The following is a 20624-nucleotide window of genomic DNA, read 5'->3' on the forward strand; positions in this document are numbered from 1 at the left end:
GAAGACAGATGGCAGCCACCTTCCCCTTTAATTAGGAGGAGCAGCTCAGAAGGGGACAGCCCTGCTCACTTGGCACCATCTTTAACAAACCGTTTCGATGGTAATGCTCCACTCATTCGCCCTTGTTTCAAACTGTTCTCAATCTTTGATTTACAAACTGAATTTCTGTGAAGCTACAGCTTTGAGCATAACACTACTCTGAGCACAACACTACAGAAAGAAGGTGCTTAAAGATGGTTGCTGAGTTAATAATTCATACACATCCATACAGGGGCCTGGAGTGTTTCACATGAAGCACAGACACCTGAAGTCCCACCATAACCCTTCTGAGATGAAACTGGAACCCTTACGGCACAGCAGCCCTCGTTTAAATTCACACAGTATTCCACACTCGACTCAGAAGTTAAGAGCCCTGACTTCTGCTTTCCAACACCACACTACTGTCATGCCGACCCCTTCTACCTTCAAAGTGTCACTGTTTTCACTGGCGAAAAGTGGAGAAAATTCTCCGGTAAAAGCAGTCCATTTTATGAGGAAGGATAATTTTAATTACAAATCACAGATAACTCACTCCACATTTCTATTTGCTGTGCATCTGCAAAAGCACAGAACTTTGTATTAGAAGTGTATCAAGTCATGTAACATCTCTGGAGACCGGGGAAGCTCGGAAAACCAAGTAAACAAAAATGGAAGACAAGAGCCAAGAGTCAGAATTAAACTGATGTCAGAGTCTTCCGTGTATTTTTAAAGGTATTACACGTATTTGCTATAACTCTACAAGGCATGAAACTTTCTAACATGAGGGGAAAGTTCGGTTAGGTCTTTATCCTATTTTAATAGTAAACCTGTTGTTTTTTTTCTCAACATTATTAAATACTTGTTATTCCTCAGGTCCTTTCCATCTCCTAACAGGTTTTAAAATGACAGCCTCTCATCCAAGAGCCTTTTCCACCTGGTGTCTGCAGCACCCACGTGCAGACCCCCTCTCCTCACACCTGTCTCAGAAATGCATCTCCCTGCTTCCCACTGGAAGTAAGGGCAGCACACTGGCATTGTTAGATGAGCTCTTGGCCGCACCACATAAAACAGCCTTGTCTGTGTCACTGTCATTTAATTAATGGCAAAGTTCTTGAACCATTTAAAAAGAGGGGAAAAAAAAAGAGAACTCTTTGTTTTCTCATTGATGATAAAGTTCAGTCTCTTACTATCTCTAACACGCCAGCCAGAGGGCTAGATACAGGAAGAGAGATAGAAAAGATAAAAGAAGCAATTAGCTATTCAACAAACTTCATCTCCTACTTCCCAATGAAGGGGAAAGGAAAAAAAAAAAAAAACTTGGTGTTTGCCAGATATTGAGTGTCTTTAATACTGTTAGCAAGAAAAAACATGTAGGAGAGACTGACTAACAAAGAAACAAACAAAACTTACTTTGTTTTCCAGGGCAGTAAGCAGGTCCGGAACGAGATGAGGGTAATTCCTTTCCTCAAGGCCCCTGCTTTCACTTTACAAGCTGTGTTTATGCGTTCATCCAGGTTTGCTGGGGGAACTCCAGAATGCCTGCGCTGCCTCGGGATGCTCCAAGTTCACAATTCATCTCAGAAGCTTCACGGAGGACCGGCAATCTCCAGGCCAGACCGAGGTGACCTCTGGGCGCCACGTGGCACCGCTGCTGCTGTTACCACACGCACGCCTGGGACACCCACTTGTTAGCTCAGGAACCAGGCCACCAGTAGATAACCGCTCAGACGAGCGTCCAGGGACTCCAGCCTCTGGCATTCTCAGGTTCAAGGTTGGAAAATGCATTAAGACGAGAACCATGCAGTCAGCAGTATTCTGCGCCATTAACTTTCTTGTACTTAGATGCCGGTCTAAATAAGAGCAAAAGGTACAGAATTAGAAGGAGTGTTTTACTGGGGATGGTGATTGGCATTTGCTGTGTACTGGGACAGAGCTTGCACTCAAAAAGGGGATTTAAGAATCCTAGATCAGAAGTATTTTCATTTCCTCTGTGCAAACTATATGAATCACTTAAAAACAAACAAGACAACAGGAAAGAAAAAGTATATAATTCTGCTTAAAAAAAAATGCACCCCTTACTAAATCTCATCTGGTTAATTTTTTTAAATCCAGAAATTAAAAAGGAAAACCCAGTATATAAATTTGATGTTTGTTTTGAAAAATTACTTCATCCATGTACTGTCCAGCTCATAAAAACAACCCTTCTTCCAGCAAAACGGGACACTTTGACCTTGTTTACTGCAGTGTTTTGAAACCGCTGTCTCGTAACTCCTGACATCACGGGATGTGTATTAGCACCTTTACTGCTGTTGGCTGCACACGTTGCTACCCCAACTGTCTTGAATTGCCCCTGGTTGAACAAACACTCCTCACAACAGTAGGGATACTGGCATTAGCACTGAGCCCCCAAAACTCACATGATACCTTTTGTAACTGTCACATCTTTCTGATCACTAATACAACAAAACAAAAAGCATCGAACATCTCGGGTACTTTTTAAAATCCCTGCAGCGGCACCCACACTTAGTACAGACTACTCTCTCTTCTGACCGTGTCCCTGCCCAAGAGAAGGGCTTCGTACCTCACCAATCGCCATATTGGCAAGAATTCCTGCCACAGAGCTTTTTCTAATAGCAGATCCTGACCTACTTTCTCCCAATAAAAAATTCCCACAAACTTTCCTAGAGGATAATTTAGTTTAGCAGACTTTAGAGTTTCAAAGAGCACTGCTGCATTTTTAACTCTGGTAAAGTCAGATTTATCCATTTCTTTTTCTTTTGTGGAACTTGATTTTGGAGGTGTTTCTGAGTGCTGCATTTTTAAAGAAATAATTTTCTCCTAAAAGTCTGACATTTCCCTTCTGTGTTCCTCATTTCTTGTTCTTGATCTAGTAGAATTTTAAAAAAGGAAAAAAAAGAAGATAGTTGTGATACAAATCAACTGTGTAAGTTACAATAAAATTTGAGTGAACATGACCCATCTCTCTAAAGAAAACTAAGTTTAGGTACTACAATGGCGGTGCAATTTTAGAGAGACAGAATTAAAAACCCAGGTTTAACCTATCTGAAATCAACTGATAATATTCTCTTTCCTTCCCTATAACAACTTGAAAAATATCAAGTCCTCGAACTACAGTCACCAAGAAATAAAGAACACGAAATACATATCTGAGCAAATAAGGCCTTTGTTTATCAGAGAAGGATTAAAAACAAAGACGTCCAGGGTTAATAAAATTAATTAACTCTAGCTAGAGAACTACTAAAAAGACCCTCCAAATATCATGCCGTTACTATGACAACTTCAAAATTGCTTTGAGAAAATGTGAGGGATTTTAAGATTCATGATAAAACAAGCGTCATCTAGTCTGCCAGAAATTACTTTCATTTATATCAGGCAGCAAAAAGGCTAAATGGCTATTTACAACTATGAACTATCAAATCATTACCTTTTGAGAGATGCTGCTCTCTCCATGCAGATCATGAAAGGAATAAGTACATGAACATCTCTCTCAGTAATCGGAACCATTTTGATTTCAGTCCTGCAACTACACCACTCCTTCGGTCTATCTACTTGGTACTTTATTTTTATAATGAAAGCAAAGTCTGATGCAATCTGAAAGGGAAGGGACAAAAAAAAAAAAAACAAACCTAACAGTCTTTACTTTCCTAATACAAATAGGCAAACACTCCGATATTTTAGGCATTAACAATAAACAAAAATGAAACAGCATTTTTTTCTCTTAAAATTTGTGCTCATAGGTATTTAGACTGATTTACATTTTACATAATCTTGATGGCTCAATCAGGAAGTGAAAATTTTAAGTGCGTGTGTTATGGACGGGAGGAATCATGTGACCCACAGAGCAAAGAAAATTATGCAGTAGACTAGCACACTAAGAAAAATAAACTTAACAGGAGTTTAAAAATACTGTCTTTGGGATTCATCGAGCTGTGAATATGTTACAGCTTTTAAGAAATAAAAATTAATTTGGAAGCCTTGAAAATTAGCCCTCAGGACATTTTAAAAAATATTATGAGATCAAAGCAATGCATTATGTGAAACAAAAGTTTAATTAATAAAGAAACTGTTTCTACGAAGATCGTATCCATTCAAGGTTTATTTTAAAGGCGATTTTTCATGTTATTTGAAGATGGGGCAAGACATAATAGTAATGAAACAAACGTATTTGCAGTTATGTACCTGTACTTTATTTAAATATATAGTGCTGTGTGCTCCTGGAGCACAAAGAAAAAACTGTTCTGGTTTTCACACAGGTTTTACTGATTTCAAGAGGTCACTGTATTTTATTACAGCAAATACATTCTCGAGAGGAAAATGTAAACACCATAAAAATTTTCATCTGAGGTATTAACTCACTCTGGAAATCAAAAAGTGGGAGATAAATGTTAAAACACTTGAGTATAATGGACTGACAGATGACTTTCTCATATAAAAACTTAACCATAGTCTTGGTGCTAGCTGTCTAAAATAAGTATGTTAACATAAACATACTTGAAATTCAAAAGGTTTGGCCAGTGATTGTTTTGTTTCTTAATGCAATTTCTGTTATTAATATCAATAAAAACAATTAACCTGGTTGAGAGGAGGTATCTGTATCTCATAACTATCACTTTTATCAACTTAATGTTTCACACTTTTCCAAAATGCTTTTCATATCTTTGTATCAGCTTTAAAAAAAAAAATTATACCACAGGCAAGTGGCAGGGCATGGTCAGTGAAAAACATCAGTTCTGAGTATTTCCTGGTTACTAGCTCATCTTTCAAAATTCTTAAACACAAGAGGTAGCTGGAGAAGAAATTATTAGGGAAAACAGAGGACTCTCAGAAGGGAAGCTTGAAGTAGACCAAGAACAGTCAGGACTATTACATGACATTGTGATATTCCTACTAAACATGGTTATCACACTGATTGACTAGATTAATAAGAAAAGATAAACAAGTTGCCAAGAAATGTCCCCCAACAGAGTCATGGCACAACCTACCCCTGCACTTGCTGAGATCATAATTTATTGGGAATAAATTTATTCTATAAATAAGCAAATTGGAGAAGTTAAGACTTTCCCATGTTACACAGATAGTTGGCTGACAGTTGAACCTGGACTCAAGATCTCTGACTTTCCCAGCCAAGGGCTCTTCTTTACCACCTGCAGCATCACAGCTACAACCTAAGCTCAAGTAAGCCTCCAGTGAGCAGGGCCCTGCCAGCTTATCTTAGTTAAGGAAAACCGAAATGTTGAGACTTCGAGAGGCTCGCTCTGGCTACTTCGTCCCTCACTGGTGGGCCTCTGACCCTTATTACCTCTGCTGTCTCAGTCCCCCTCCAGCTGGTGCGGAGCATCATACCTTTTGAGCTGGGAGGAGACACGGCAAGTTCTGAGCTGAGAAGCTAAGCTTCTGAGAGGGAACCAGACCCTCTTCCTGGCTCCTCCCCTTGCACGGGTATAACACAGCCTCCTCACTTTTTCTCAGAGGAAAAATCAAGACACTAAAGTAAGAAAAAGCCCTTGTTTTGGTTCACATCACAATTTTACTGGGATTTTGGACAAACATGAGGACAAGATAATATTCTAGAAAAAATAAAATTAGCTCCCACTTTATAATCTTCATCAGAATCAATACTGTGGCGATTAAGGAGTTAAATGTAAAAAGGGAGGGAAAAATAATTAGAAGAAAATATTTCTGAATTCGAGATAGGAAAAGAAGTCTTAGCTTCACCAAAGCAATGGAAAAAGCAACAAATGGCAAAGTAATCAACTCAACCTGACAATATTAAAACATTAAAATCTGTAGCTCCAAAAGCATCAGACAAAACTGAAAGATAAATAAAAAAATAAAATACTTGCAACAGGATAATATGGTTTATATCATTATAAATATAAAAGGTAAAAGATATTGACAGACAATTCAACCCAAAATATAAAAGGTCAATTAATGCAAGAGAGTACTGAATTTCACTAGGAAACACCAGGAGTTTTTCATCAATCAGATTCACAAAAATGGACAACAGAAAGAACAAAGCTGGTGAAATAAGGTAAGACAATCATTTTGGGAAATGAGCAATATCTTTTTACAAGCCCTCAAACTGCACTGACTGATAACATGTCTATAAATACCTCCTGAAGAAGCAGTCACAGATACACAGGAGATAACTATACAAAGACATACATACAGTAACTTACAATAACATAAAACCGGAAACAACCTAACATCCAAAACTGGAGGAAAGCATGTGAATAAAAAAATTACAGCAAATTCATATGTTTTTTTTTTTTCATATGTTTAAATAACGGTTTTTGGAGAATACTTAATGACACTGGAGATCACAAAATATAATGTTAAGTAAAAATGCTGGATATAAAATTATATATAAATATGATATAAATGTTGCTAGGCAAAAAGAGACTGGAAAAGAATATAGTTAAAAAACTTAAGAAAGGGTGGGCAGAGTACTTAAAATTTTTTCATTACTTCTTTATAATACTGAGATATCTGACATTTCCAAAAGAAATGTTATCTTTATAATTAGAAAAATGTTATTTAACTTAATGAACATTCTATAAATATCTCAGTCATATGAAAACTTTAAAAACACCTAACAAGAAAATGCTTATATGTCATTATTAAGTGCAAGAAAAGAAGTGTAAAACAATATGATCTTAAATAGATAAAAATTCACATTAAAAAGACCAGAAAAATATACATCAAGATGTTAATAGTGGTTGCTTTTTAATAGTGCTACTTATTGTGTATATTTTTTCTATGTAAGTTTTGTATGATTGTCACATATCACTTTCATGAGAAAAAATAGACATCAATATCACAATTATAGGACTGATACATCAAGAATATGCTACTATTAATGCAGACTGTCAACAGCCATAAAAAGCTGCTCTATCATTAAGCTGTCCTTCTTTAAATTTTAGAAACCACTGGTATGTCTTCAGAGAGTATCAGGAGGGCATCCGGGAGGTGGGAACAAATAATACTTCCCAGTTGTCAAACTGTTTTCTCCACAAAGCAGCAGCTCTGCGAGGGCCACATTGAAGCATGAGACTCTTGACAGTAGGATGTTCACTATTAGCAAAATGGCAAAGAAGATTGATGGATGAGGGGTGGAAAATGGCCCAAAGAGGAAGGCAAGAGTTCATGTAAACAATAGAAGCATTAAGAGAGAAGATTCAAGGAATCATCAGACCCAAAACAATGAAAAGAAGGGTCTCAAAGAATTATGTGTATACCTATGTTCACAGCAGCATTATTCACAACAGCCAAAAGGGTTGATGCAACCCAAATATCCAATGGATGGATAAACAAAAATGTGGTCTAGTCACATAACAAAATGTTCAGTTCAGTTCAGTCACTCAGTCGAGTCCGACTCTCCGCGACCCCATGAATCACAGCACACCAGGCCTCCCTGTCCATCACCCACTCCCGGAGTTCACTCAAACTCATGTCCACAGAGTCGGTGATGCCATCCAGCCATCTCATTCTCGGTCGTCCCCTTCTCCTCCCGCCCCCAATCTCTCCCAGCATCAGAGTCTTTTCTAGTGAGTCAACTTGTCGCATGAGGTGGCCAAAGTATTGGAGTTTCAGCTTTAGCATCAGTCCTTCCAATGAACACCCAGGATTGATCTCCTTTAGAATGGACTGGTTGGATCTCCTTGCAGTCCAAGGGACTCTATGTTACTCAGCCTTAAAAAGAAAGGAAATTCTGATACATGGTACAACATGGTTGAATCTTGAGGATATCATGCTAAGTGAAATAAGCCAGTCACGAAAAGACAGATACTGTATGAACTCACTTATATGAGGTTCCTGAAATAGTCAAATTCACAGAGACAGAAAGAACTGTGCTTGCCAGGGGCTGAGGAGAAAGGGAGAATGGTGAGTTAGTGTTTAATGGGAATGCAGTTTCAGTTTAGCAAGATGAAAGAGTTCTGGAGATGAGTGACGGTGATGTCTATTCAGTAATGTACTTAATGCCATTGAACTGTACACTTAAAAATGGTTGGGACTTCCCTGGTGGTTCAGTGGTTAAGATTCTCGGCTTCCAATGTAGGGGATGCGGGTTCGATCCCTGGTTGGGGAATTAAGATCCTACATGCCATGTGGTGCAGCCAAAAAAAGAAAATAATTAAGATCACAAATTTTACATCATATGTATTTTACCACAATTTAATAATGTGTGTGTATATATACCATTAAAGGAAAAAAGAAAGAACAGAAGAAAGAAAGAATGCATTAGAGTTAGTAGTCATAATTCTGAAGCATGCTTTTGATTTGGTAGGAAACTCAGTTTAAAAGATGTCAAGGGTGCAAGCATCAAAATAAAATAGATTTCTTTTTTTTTAGATCTTATTTCTGATATCAGATTCTCTAAATAGAGTTATAGAAGTCAGCTCTAACACAGAAAATCAAAAGTAAAAATAAGAAGGAACATTATGTCTAACTTGAAAAGAACATACCACACCTCTCTGTGGTTCTTTGAGACCCTTTCATTACAGCCAGCCTGAAAAATTCCCCACAACTAGTAAAGAACCTGCGAGCGCAAGAAACGAGATGACAAGTTCCCATCAGCTAACAGGAAAAATATATAACTATGAGGGAAGCCCCGAGTCTCCTAAAACGTACTCCATCCTGACTGTGCCCCACTATCAGAGAATCAAAGAATTCTGGAGCTGGACAAAGGCTCTCAGGTGGAGCTGCTCAAGGGACACAGACAGCAGCAGAGCTTGTCAGCCTGTCCAGGCTCACTCAGTGATGCTGGATTTAAAGACAAACCCCTGAAGCATAGCTATGATTTGTTTGTCATGTTCTGTTTTTCAATTGGCATGGTCCATATTTTACAGGCAGCTTCCCTGGTGGCTCAGAGGTTAAAGTGTCTGCCTCCAACGAGGGAGACCCGGGTTCGATCCCTGGGTCGGGAAGATCCCCTGGAGAAGGAAATGGTAACCCACTCCAGTATTCTTGCCTGGAGAATCCCATGGAGGGAGGAACCTGGTAGGCTACAGGCCACAGGGTTGCAAACAGTCTGACATGACTAAGCGACTTCACTTTCACTACTAAAGGTAAGAAATAGAGCATATCTGGAATATTCTTTTTACAAGTCATTTGATTAATTCCATTCAAAAAATATTTATTGAATACACAGTACATGGGATTCACTGGTGGCTCCTTGGTAAAAGATCTGCTTCCAGGGCAGGAGGCGTGGTGATGAGGGTTGGATCCCTGGGTTGGGAAGAGCCCCTGGAGGAGGGCACGGCAACCCACTCCAGTATTCTTGCCTGGAGAATTCCATGGACAGAGAAGCCTAGCAGACTACAGTCTATGGGGTCGCTCAGTTATGTCTGACTCTTTGCGACCCCATAGACTAAACAGTCCATGGAATTCTCGAAGCCAGAATACTGGAGTGGGTAGTGACTTGGCACACACTGAAGTGACTTAGCACATACCCACACGTGTGTAATACATACCATATACTATATACCAGGCACTGGACTAAGCACTGAATGGTGAACTGGATGCCATCATCCTTCCTTCACCAAACTAGCAGTTACAATTTAAAAGAAGGATGGGATGCTATTGGCACACATCAGTGGAGGCTCCGATCTGGTCTAGACAGCTCAGGCATGGAAATCTATATGAAGTGACATTTTTAGTAATAGTAGTAGTCATTAGTGGGCTTCCCTTGTGGCTCAGCTGGTAAAGAATCTGCCTGCAATGCAGGAGACCTGGGTTCAATCCCCAGGTTGGAAAGATCCCCTGGAAGAAGGAAAGGCTACCCACTCCAGTATTCTGGCCTGGAGAATTCCAAGGACTGTTTAGTCAATGAGACTGCAAAGAGTCAGACACAACTGAGCAACTTTCACTCCAGTAGTCATTAGTATTATTGCCACAAGATTGACTGGCTACTACCATGAATCAGATTGAGTTTTAAACACATTTTCCAGGCACAAATTAATTTAATCTTTCCTATAATCTTACAAAGTCAGATTTGAAAGATGAGAAAACTGAGGTACTGAGAGGTCACCCAGCTCTTATATAGTGGAATCAGACTAGACTGTACCTATGTTCAGAATGTGCTCTGAGGGGAACCCAAACTAATATAAGATAGGGATGAAACTCAAGGATCAGAACACCTGGTAGAGAGCAGAGCTCTCTGAATAAGCAGCAGTGGGTTGGGGGGAGGCAGGCATGGGTAAATAGAGTAATGCTCCCCATTACAGGTGGGGGCAGCTGGCACTGGGAGGCATGAGCAGGTGAGTGGGGAGGCTGGAGGGGTGGGAGAAATACACAGCGAGGATCAGGAGCCTTGGAGGGCAGAGGGAGGGATGTCTGGGCAGGCAGGAGTCTCATTAGGTTCTGCTGCGCTGAGGGGGAAATGAGTCTCTTTTGCAACCCCCCGCCCCCCACCACCGTGGGTTTCAGTGTTTGATGACGTGTTTACACACAGAGTGAGAACACATACTTCACAGGACCCTGATCAAGCTGGGTACAGGGTGTCACAGTAAGAGGGGAGAGCTGAGGGCGAAGTGACGCGACGAGCTGGTTTTTCAGAAGCATCTCCGAATGCAGCCAGGGGAACGGGCTGCGGAAGAGTATCGGCAGCACGGAGAGGGACGCTAAAGTGCACAGTTCAGGGCAAAGATGACGGTGACCAGGAGGGCCACGCTGCAGACAGAGTAGATGGGTTTGAGAATGGTCGAGATGCAGACTTTTGACCAGATTTGGTTTCTCTGTGGGATCTGGAAGATGAGGTGAGAGAAGGGTCAGTAAGGCACAGGTTTCAGGTTTGGGTGACCGGGATCAGTCTGGAATCCACTGGCTATGAGGTGCTAGCAAGATATTGAGTAGGAAGGTCCAGCTGGCATCTGGATACAAAACATGGAGCTTAGAGATAAATAGAAAGAACCTGCAAAGGGAGGCAAGGAAGAGAAAAAGCCAGAGGGGCAGGTCAGGCCACCGAGGCAAGGACCTCAGACAGGTCACGGCAGATACGAACCTAAATTTACCCGGCGAAGGCGGCAACGGAAGACAGGAGACAACTGTCACTCTAGCCAGTGCGGGACCAGCTTGGCCAAGGCGCAAAAGCCGGACTGTGGGAGCCTGAGGAGGGGGCCTGCACTGCAGGCACGTTCTTTACCAGCTGAGCCACGGGAAGCCCAAGAATACTGGAGTGGGTAGCCTATCCCTTCTCCAGCGGACCTTCCCAACCCAGGAATTGAACCGGGGTCTCCTGCATTGCAGGCAGATTCCTTACCAGCTGAGCTACCAGGGAAGCCCTGAGGAGGGGGCAGTGCTGAGGAAATGGAGGCAGCAAATTCACCCTGCTCTTCCAAGAAGTAGGGCCCTGGCAGGAGATGTGAGTGGAGAAGTAACCCAAAGGGAAGGCGATCCTGAAGGCCACTGGGTTTTGTGTTTGGTTTTCGGTTGGTCAGCCTTGAGTGGGTTTACTTGTTCATGGGAGAAAGTCAGTGGAGGATGGCAGGTGAAGGTCAGAGAGAGAAGAAAGTTTCTGAGGAGGTGAGAGGGGACAGGGTCAGAGCCTGGACGTGGGCGGGCTCCTCCTCCACGATCAGTGTGCTGATCGGGGCCACAGCCTGAGCTCGCTCACCTTCTGGTGTCTATTTTCTCTGTGCGTAGGAGGGTGGCAGCTACAGAGACTGAGCAGTGAGAACGAGCCCCAGAAGAGAGAGCTGCTGGGAGACGAGAGTGGCCGGCGCGGCAGGGAGCAGCCTCGGTCAGTGGAAGGTGACCTCCCAGACGCCAGATCATGACAGCCACATGCCACCGCGCCGTGCCTCTGTGGCAGTTACCAAACAACACTGGGAACATAAACAAAAACCTGATGACGCAGAGCAGACCTCATGAGAAGTCCACTTCAGGACAGTCAGGTCGGGTAAGTCAGCTGTAATCCCATCAGTCTCCTTAGGCCTCAACCACACAGGGTGTCGCGAAGACAGATGCTTCCACAGGGTATGACGGCCTTCCTGGTTACAACGTGTGGAAAGCTCACACTTCAGTCTACACTCAAACTTGGTTTGTATGTGTAACCAAAACATCGTTATTTCAACCCTATTAATAGTGCGCTGACAACCAGTGTGTTTGGCCTGAGTTGGCTTATGCTTTGGGGCCTAGTCCATGCTGCTAAATGGGCACCTAGATTGCAGTGAGGGTCCAGCATGCCCCTCCTTCCAGAGTCGTGCTGGGGAGCACGGGTGGGAAGCCAGTCCTGTCACAGTCGCTTCTCCTAGACACAGCTCTAGTTCCCTCTGGCCGGGAAATTGCTTGAGAAAGCAAAAACAGGGGCCAGGAGCTGAGCACAACTGTACAAGTCCAAACACAGGCTAGGGGAGGTATTTCAAGTGAATGACTGTTGTGTTTTGCTTAAGCTCAGAGCAAAGTGGCAGGAGAGGAAGATGCAAGCTCACAGAGTGCCTTTCCTTGTAAAGTCCTTTTGCAGTGACACAGTCATTCTAGCAACTAGTATCAAGCATCTCTTGTATTTCCAAGGCATACACCGCAGCTCAAAAAAAAAAAAACAAAAACCACAAAATCTTTAATTCAGCATCCTTTTTGGAGAGAATGGAAATTAACAGTAAAATCTGATCAATCAACAGGGGAGTTTGCTATGAATAGTGAGATGTCTGAACCCTAGGACAGTGATACACTTTTGCTTTTTTAGTTTCTTCTTTTAAAAAAGATTTCCTTTCCTCGTGTGACTGTATCATGAAAGTAATATAATATCAAATACCTCCAGCCAACAGTTACATGGCGCTCACTCTGACTCGGGCACAGCTCCAAGTCTCCTGACTTCTCTGAATGTGAGGCAGGCATTCTCCCTCTGCCAGTTTTAGGGAGAAGCACAGAGGGGCTGACTCCTTCGCCCGTGGGGACCAGCAGAGCTGGTGTCTCAACCCCGACTGTCCAGCATCAAGAGTCCTGAGCTCAACCACTGACCTGGGCTGCCATACCATAACATGAATTTTAAAACTCTACAAATTCAGGGTGTTAAAAAGAGATAATCAGCATTTATTCTATTCCTCTAATAGAGTAACGCGGCTATGCTGTTTCCTACTCTATTCATCCCTCAGTTTTCAAATCAAAGATTCTCTTATATTTATCTTCAAATAAAAACGCTAAGTGAAACTGTTTACGAAAACCTTTCCAAGTAGAGATTCTATTCGCAGAGAAGACTTTAAAAGTCAGCAGATCTATTTTTGCATACAATATGCACAAGCCAGCAAAACAATTTTTTTCACAAGTTTCTTTACATTACAAAGAATTTTCTTCTTAAGAGTAGTTATTTTTTGTATGACCCCACACTTAATTATACTGAGTCCCAAATCAGTTATTTTGAGTCAATGCATCTCCCAGTTTTCAAATAAGAAAACTGAAGTTCAAGTATTTCATTCTCTTTGAAGCTGCCCGCAGGCTTAGGTTGGATTGCACAGATTTGATGGTGTACTTCTGGAGAGATGAGAACCTGATCTTCAGTGTGGGAGTGCTGCAACTTCTAGAAACCTCAGCAAGGTTCGTTTTATAAAAAAAAGCAAAAAACGGCCCCCCAAATGGCTCCCACAGAGTTTCTGTCAGTGACCTTTGATGCAAATGTTCTGTGATATGTAAGTTCAAGACTTCCAGTCACTTGAGGCTTATTAAGCTTGACCAGTGTGAACTGTTACTTGCTAGACTTAAGTGCATGTCACATGGCGTCTGCACAAACATTCTTCAGGGCTCCTTTGAAACAGACCCACACTTACATGGATAATCAATTTTCAGTAAAGGTGCCAAAGCAAGTCAATAAGGAAAAGGAAGTTCTGACAACAAACCATGTTGGAACAACTGGGAAACATATGCAAAAGAACAAGCTTAACCTCTACTTTACCTGATAAACGAAAATTAATCTGAGATGGATCACAGCCCAAAGGATAAAAGCTAAAACTATAAGGCTTCTAAAAGAAAACACAGAAGGATATCTTTATAGTCGTGGAGAGGCAGATTACTTAGGAAACAAAAAGTACTGATAATATATGGGGAAATTTGATTAATTAAGTTACTTCAAAATTAAAACCTTCTGCTCATCAAAAGACATTTATAACAAAATGAAAGGTAAAATACAGATTGGGAGAATATATCTGCATTACAAGTTCCTGACAAAAGAAGTTTATTAGGAGTATAACATAAAAAAAAACCTTCTATCAATAATATAAAAATATTCAACTTTAAAATGGACAAAAGAAAAACAAAAACGGCTAAGAGATAGAACAGATACTTCAAACAGGAAGGTATACAAATGGCCAGTAAGATGAGAGACCTTGATGAGAGATAACATCTATACACAACTATTGAAAAAAACACAGCTTTGACAAGACAGACCTTTGTTGGCAAAGTAATGTCTCTGCTTTTTAATATGCTGTCTAGGTTGGTCATAGCTTTTCTTCCAAGGAGCAAACATCTTTTAATTTCATGGCTGCAGTCACCATCTGCAGTGATTTTGGAGTCCAAAAAAATAAAGTCTATCACTGCTTCCATTGTTTCCCCATCTATTTGCCATGAAATGATGGGACTGGATGCCATGATCTTAGTATGGATGTGACAGTTGGACTACAAAGAAAGCTGAGCGCCGAAGAATTGATGCTTTTGAACTGTAGTGTTGGAGAAGACTCTTGAGAGTCCCATGGACTGCAAGGAGATCAAACCAGTCCACCCTAAAGGCAATCAGTCCTGAATGTTCATTGGAAGGACTGCTGCTGAAGCTGAAACTCCAATACTTTGGCTACCGGATACAAAGAACTGACTCATTGGAAAAGACCCTGATGCTGGGAAAGACTGAAGGCGGGAGGAGAAGGGGATGACAGAGGATGGGGTGGTTGGATGGCATCACCAACTCAACAGACATGAGTTTGAGCAAGTTCTGGGAGTTGGTGACGGATAGGGAAGCCTGGTGTGCTGCAGTCCATGGGGTTGCAAAGAGCTGGACACGATTGAGTGACTGAACTGAACTAACCACCTGCTCTACAGTAGAATGACTACTGCTCCTGCATCACTTCAGTCGTGTCCAACTCTGTGCAACCCCACAGACGGCAGCCCACCAGGCTCTGCCGTCCCTGGGATTCTCCAGGCAAGAACACTGGAGTGGGTTGCCATTTCCTTCTCCAATGCATGAAAGTGAAAAGTGAAAGTGAAGTCGCTCAGTCATGTCAGACTCCCAGCGACCCCATGGACTGCAGCCTACCAGGCTCCTCCGTCCATGGGATTTTCCAGGCAAGAGTACTAGAGGGTTGCCATTGTCTTCTCCGTTAGAAAAACCAATGGTGGTAGACTGTTGGGGCTTCCCAGGAGGCTCAGTGGTAAAGAATCTGCCTGCCAATGCAGGAGACCCAGGTCCAATCCCTGGGTCAGGAAGCTTTCCTGGAGAAGAAAATGGCAACCCACTCTCTTTCCTGGAGAATTCCCTGGACAGAGGAGCCAGGCAGGCTAGAGTCCATGGGGTCGCAAAGAGTCAGACAGGACTGACATGCACACAGACAATTGTTAAGAAGGAACTGGAGGACCTGGAACTCTCGTCCACTGCTGGTTGGAGTATAAAATGGTATAATTATTTGAATATCAGTTTAGTTGCTGAACCATACAGCAGATACATGTTTACCTTTATAAGAAACTTCCAGATAATTTTCAAACAGGAATGAGACTGAGAAAAAGAGCTGGTTCATAGTAGCTTGATATTCATAACAGCCAAAAAAAGAAAAACAATCCAAATGTCCATCACCAGGAGAACTGGACCAAAGACTTGGGTCTATTCATACAAGAAAATGCTCCCCTGCACGGGAGGAGGAAGAATGAGTGAGGAAACACACACACAGTATGAAACTGCTGTGTGAGGGAAGTCAGGCACGAACAAGTACATGCCCTGTGATTCCCATCCAGACGGAGTTCAAGAACAGGAAAAGCAGCAATGGTACATAAATCAGAAAGTGTTTGCCAGTGGGGTTGGAGATTGACTGGACTGGGCAGAAGAAAACCTAGGTGAAGAAATGTTCTACATGGTAACCAGCGTCCAGCTACATGAGTGTACTTAACATCACAGCATTGCACCATGGCTGTCCCATTTCTGTGGAACCATCCACAAGCGATCCCCCAGAGGAAAAGATAAAACTTGCTTGTTCTTCTCTCATCCAATAGTAGCAGCCAACTGATATGCCGGGTCTCAGAACCAGTGTGGCGGTGCCCTAAATTCTCCAAGTGTCCTTTTTTAGGCCCATCGTTTCTCAGTAGACAACTGACAAGCCACACTCAACATACTCCTCACCTCCAGCAGGTTACAGGAAGAGATGGGAGCAAGTGGATTGGGACAGAAGGGCACCTGGAATAAGCTGATAATATATCTGTTCTGGCCAATAACAGAAATAAACTACAAACATGTTCTGGGGGCTGGCATCCTCGGAGCTCAGGACACTTCAGCACCCTCCACATCTGCTTCCAGGGCATGGCCTCAGAGGGTCTGCTCTTTGATCTAGAAGTGTCCAGAAGGCTCTAAACTGGTAAACGACTTACAGAATACAGAGATCAGATACCAGGGGATCTTTACTATCCTCGATTACCTCTAAGCCATTACGAAAAAAAAAAAAAAACCCAAAAATGAATATGTAACAGTACTACTGAGCAGGGCTTCCCTGGTGGCTCATTCATAAAGAATCTGACGGCCAATACAGGAGATACAGGTTCAGTCCCTGGGCTGTGAAGATCCCCTGGAGAAGGGAATGGCAACCCACTCCAGTATTCTTGCCTGGGAAATCTTATGGACAGAGGAGCCTGGCAGGCTATATAGTCCATGGAGTCACAAAAGACTCGGAAACAACTTAGCAACTAAACAACAACTACTTTGCAAATTGTCAAGATAGCTTTGGGGCTCCTAGTATTATACTAGAAATCAGGATAGGCTGATAAGCTTCTACGTTAGGTTCAACCACCTGGGGGTAACTGTGGGAGACGTGAAGATCTCCAGGGATTATTCACAGGGAGACAGCTACTTTTTCCGATTAAAATGAGGGAATGGTAAGATTGGAAATATAAGTTCAGAATTTCTTCTGAGGTACAAATGGATACCCCTTGTGGGAGCAAAGATAAAGGACTAATTCATCAGCATCTAATTGTTCCCATCTTCATGATATCCATTATGCACTTTCAGGAATTATGGGACAAATATGAGAAAGGAATGATCAATAGGAATTTGGAGATTTTTTTTCACGAAGGAAATGGGAAGGGAGAATATAGATGCTTCTTACAAGAAAAGAAAGAAGCATGAGAATCTATCTCTTAAGGAATAAACGTTATAGAAACAAAGGAACAGGAGTTTAAGAAATTCCTGTGTCTAAGGGAAGACAAGAAATTAAAAAAGAAGCATATGTACATTTATATTTGTAGTAAAGATAAGGTGCAACTCCCACTACTTCTATAGATTTTTTTTAATGACTAACTTTCATGTTTCACAAGATGCATCTTTCCTTCTAGCAGCAAAGCTAGAAGAGCGTCCTGGGGTGCACTATGATGAATGACTACAGCCTCTGTAGCTGCAAATCTTTGTGTCTTTGTACAAATTCAGCTCATTTTCTCTTCCTAGCCAAGTGATTTCTTTTTTATTTTATCGAAGTATAGTCGACTTGGACTTCCCAGGTGGCACCAGTGGTAAAGAACCTGCCTGTCAATGCAGGAGATGTAAGAGACATGGGTTCAATCCCTGGGTTGGGAAGATCCCCTGGTGGAAGGAATGGCTACCTACTCTAGTCTATAGGGTCGCAAAGAGTCGGACAAGACTGAAGCGACTAAGCACGCACGCGTAGTTGATTTACAGTGTTCTGTTAGTTTCAGGGGTACAGCAAAGAGAATCAATCAGTTATACATATACATATATCCACTCTTTTTCAGATTCTTTTCTCATATAGGTCATTACAGGGTATTAAGTAGAGTTCCCTGTGCTATAGAGTAGGTCCTTATTAGTTAACCTATTTTATATATAGCAGTGTGTGCATGCCAATCCCAACCTCCCAATTTATTTCTCCCAGCCAAGTTATTTTGAGGGTTAGTTTTCTCAAACTCCAATACCCACTGCAGTTATTGTGCCCTCATTTAAACTTCTTCCTGGCTAATTGCATTTCTGATTTAATTCTTCAGATGTGCTTCTGACAAATGAACAAATGAAAGGACTTTTCATTTGTTATGGACTGAATATTTGTCTCTCCTGCCTCAATTTACATGTTGAAATCTTGATTTGGTGGTGTTAGGAGGTGGGTCTTTGGGGAGGTTGTTAAATCACAAAGTACCATGAATGGGATCAGTGCTCTTATAAAGGGAGACTCCAGAGAGCTCTCTCACCCCCTTCAACTTTGTGAGGACATGGCGAGAAAACAGCTTTCTATAAACAAGCCCCCAGAACTGTGAGGGATAAATTTCTGTTGTTTATAAGCCAGCCAACCTATGTTACTTTGTTATAGCAGCCCAAACTAAGATACTATTTCAAAATGGTGGTCAGGGCACATGAAAGATACCATTACAGTTATTAAAAATAAGTATACATACTCACCACAATTAAAAGACTATCATGGGCCTGAGAGATTTCAACAAACATCTGGAAGCCATAAAATAACAAAGTACTGACTGATGAAGCTAAGCAGAGGCAGCTCATAGTCCCAGAGGTTCTCTGAGACGGCTGCTGCTGAGGAAGGAGATAACCCAGTGAAACCTCAAAAAGGCTCTAGACTCAGAAAAAGCAAGTTGTGATATGGACTAGAGATGATAAAAAAGGGCAGAAAGAAGATTAACTGAGAAGTCAAAGCATCAAGAATTGCTACTTCCATACCTAATTCCTGTCTTTATAACTAACAACAAACCTTATAGGTACCCCCAGGCAAAAACTAAAATTTAAAAAAGGGACATGAGTCTCTAAAGAAATGAAACACAATGTCTAGTGAGAACTAAACAGCCAATGTGATTCTGAAAACCCCCAAGTCAAGTCCTCTTCACTCTGATGCTTAGCAACTCTCTACACGAGGGCTGGCTGCCACCAGAGGGAAGCAAGATGCACCCAACAGACAAAGCCCTGGCAGCCTTAAGGCCATCTCATCTTTGTATGAGTGAAGAGTTAAGGATAAATATACACTTAAAGAAAGCCTGCGACAGGAAAGTGGAAAACCAAGATAAGCAACAAAAAGACACCGGAAGAAACAGAAAATTCAAAGCAGCAAAGATATTTCACCAAGAACCCTCAAAACAACTTTTATTAGTGTCCCTAAAAAAATATTTGAGAAGCAATAAACATACCCATGGGCTTCCCTGGTGGCTCAGTGTTAAAGAATCTACCTGCCAATGCAGGAGATGCAAGAGACACAGGTTCAATCCCTGGTTGGGAAGATCCTCTGGAGGAGCAAATGGCAACCCACCCCAGTACTCTTGCCTGGAGAGTCCCATGGACAGAGGAGCCTGGTGGGCTACAGTTCATGGGGCCACAGAGTTAGACATGACTGAGCATGTTCATAATCATATTCATGTAAGAAAAAAGAAACACCCCCAAAATGCACAAGAAATAGCAATCCAAAAAAAAAAAAAAGGTCAGAATTAAAAACATGACCCCAAACAAGTATCAGTGAGTATTGCATGCAGGTGCCTGGGTACCCTGACCTCACAGCTGTGACTCCGATAACACAATCCTATGACACAGACAATGCCTTCTTACATAAGACATGCTATAAATTTATAGCCAGAAGTTTAAAATGGCACATATGAAATATGTTGCTGGAAAGAAGATGGTGACACAAAGCCTCATTTTTCAAGAAAATCTGAGTCTGTTTTTAACTCCTGTGTGAGTTTGCAAGATTACCTATGAGCTTCTCTCCATATTTGTCTGTCCTTCCCTACAGAAACGGAGAGACCAAAGACGGTATTTTTAGAGTGACATGATAAAAACTCCAGGAAAGTATTAATAAGAACTAGCTTAATGTGAAGACTTCAAAATATGAAAACATATTAATGTAGAACATGTGACATTGTTCCTGGAGGTCTTCACATAGAAGACAAGTATCCCTCCCATCTGGGTGATTTGCAAACTGTCCCTCCTGGAACTGGAGAGAGGGACTGGATCACTGGCTCAAAACCCCACTAGTCCAAAAGCTTTCTTTTTAATAACCAAAAATTCTATTTCTATTCACTATTCTGAAATACACCTCATTGATAAACATTACCTAGTATACATATATTTTAAAAACATCAATATAATACCCTGAATGTAACGTGAAGGAGAACCTAAAAGAAAAGCAATTTATAATAAAAACACTACATATTTCAGTAAGTAAATAATTTCCAGGTCCCATTAACTATATAATGAAATAGATCATTATCACTTACTTATAAAGGACACTTGGATTAAGAGAAGTCAAATCATAAGCTTTCTTTATTAAAAGTACATGGAAAACAAAATAGAAGAGGTGAGGTGGACATCAGAATGAAAATGAGTACATCCTGTGTGTATTAAAAGTATGCAAAAGTTATCTTCTATTTTTATACAAAATGGATTTAGGTCTAAGTTGGGA

General features: G+C 41.5%; 1 long non-coding RNA gene across 18 annotated transcripts in view; it reads right to left on the reverse strand.

Moving 5' to 3' along the window:
* Positions 1-20624, reverse strand: part of LOC148778391 (uncharacterized) — a 222511-nt gene that overhangs the window by 64493 nt on the left and 137394 nt on the right. For 17 of the 18 annotated variants that reach the window (XR_016037063.1, XR_016037059.1, XR_016037069.1 and 14 more), the window contains one exon: positions 1429-1868. This is a non-coding gene — a long non-coding RNA (uncharacterized LOC148778391). Of the gene's footprint in view, positions 1-1428; positions 1869-3463; positions 3631-20624 lie in introns of all 18 variants that reach the window. The other variant, XR_016037065.1, reaches the window with a different exon arrangement.

Source organism: Moschus berezovskii, chromosome 3, assembly GCF_049115385.1.
Source record: "Moschus berezovskii isolate FMDL1 chromosome 3, NW_MosBer_1.0, whole genome shotgun sequence".
NCBI classification, from domain to species: Eukaryota; Metazoa; Chordata; class Mammalia; order Artiodactyla; family Moschidae; genus Moschus; species Moschus berezovskii.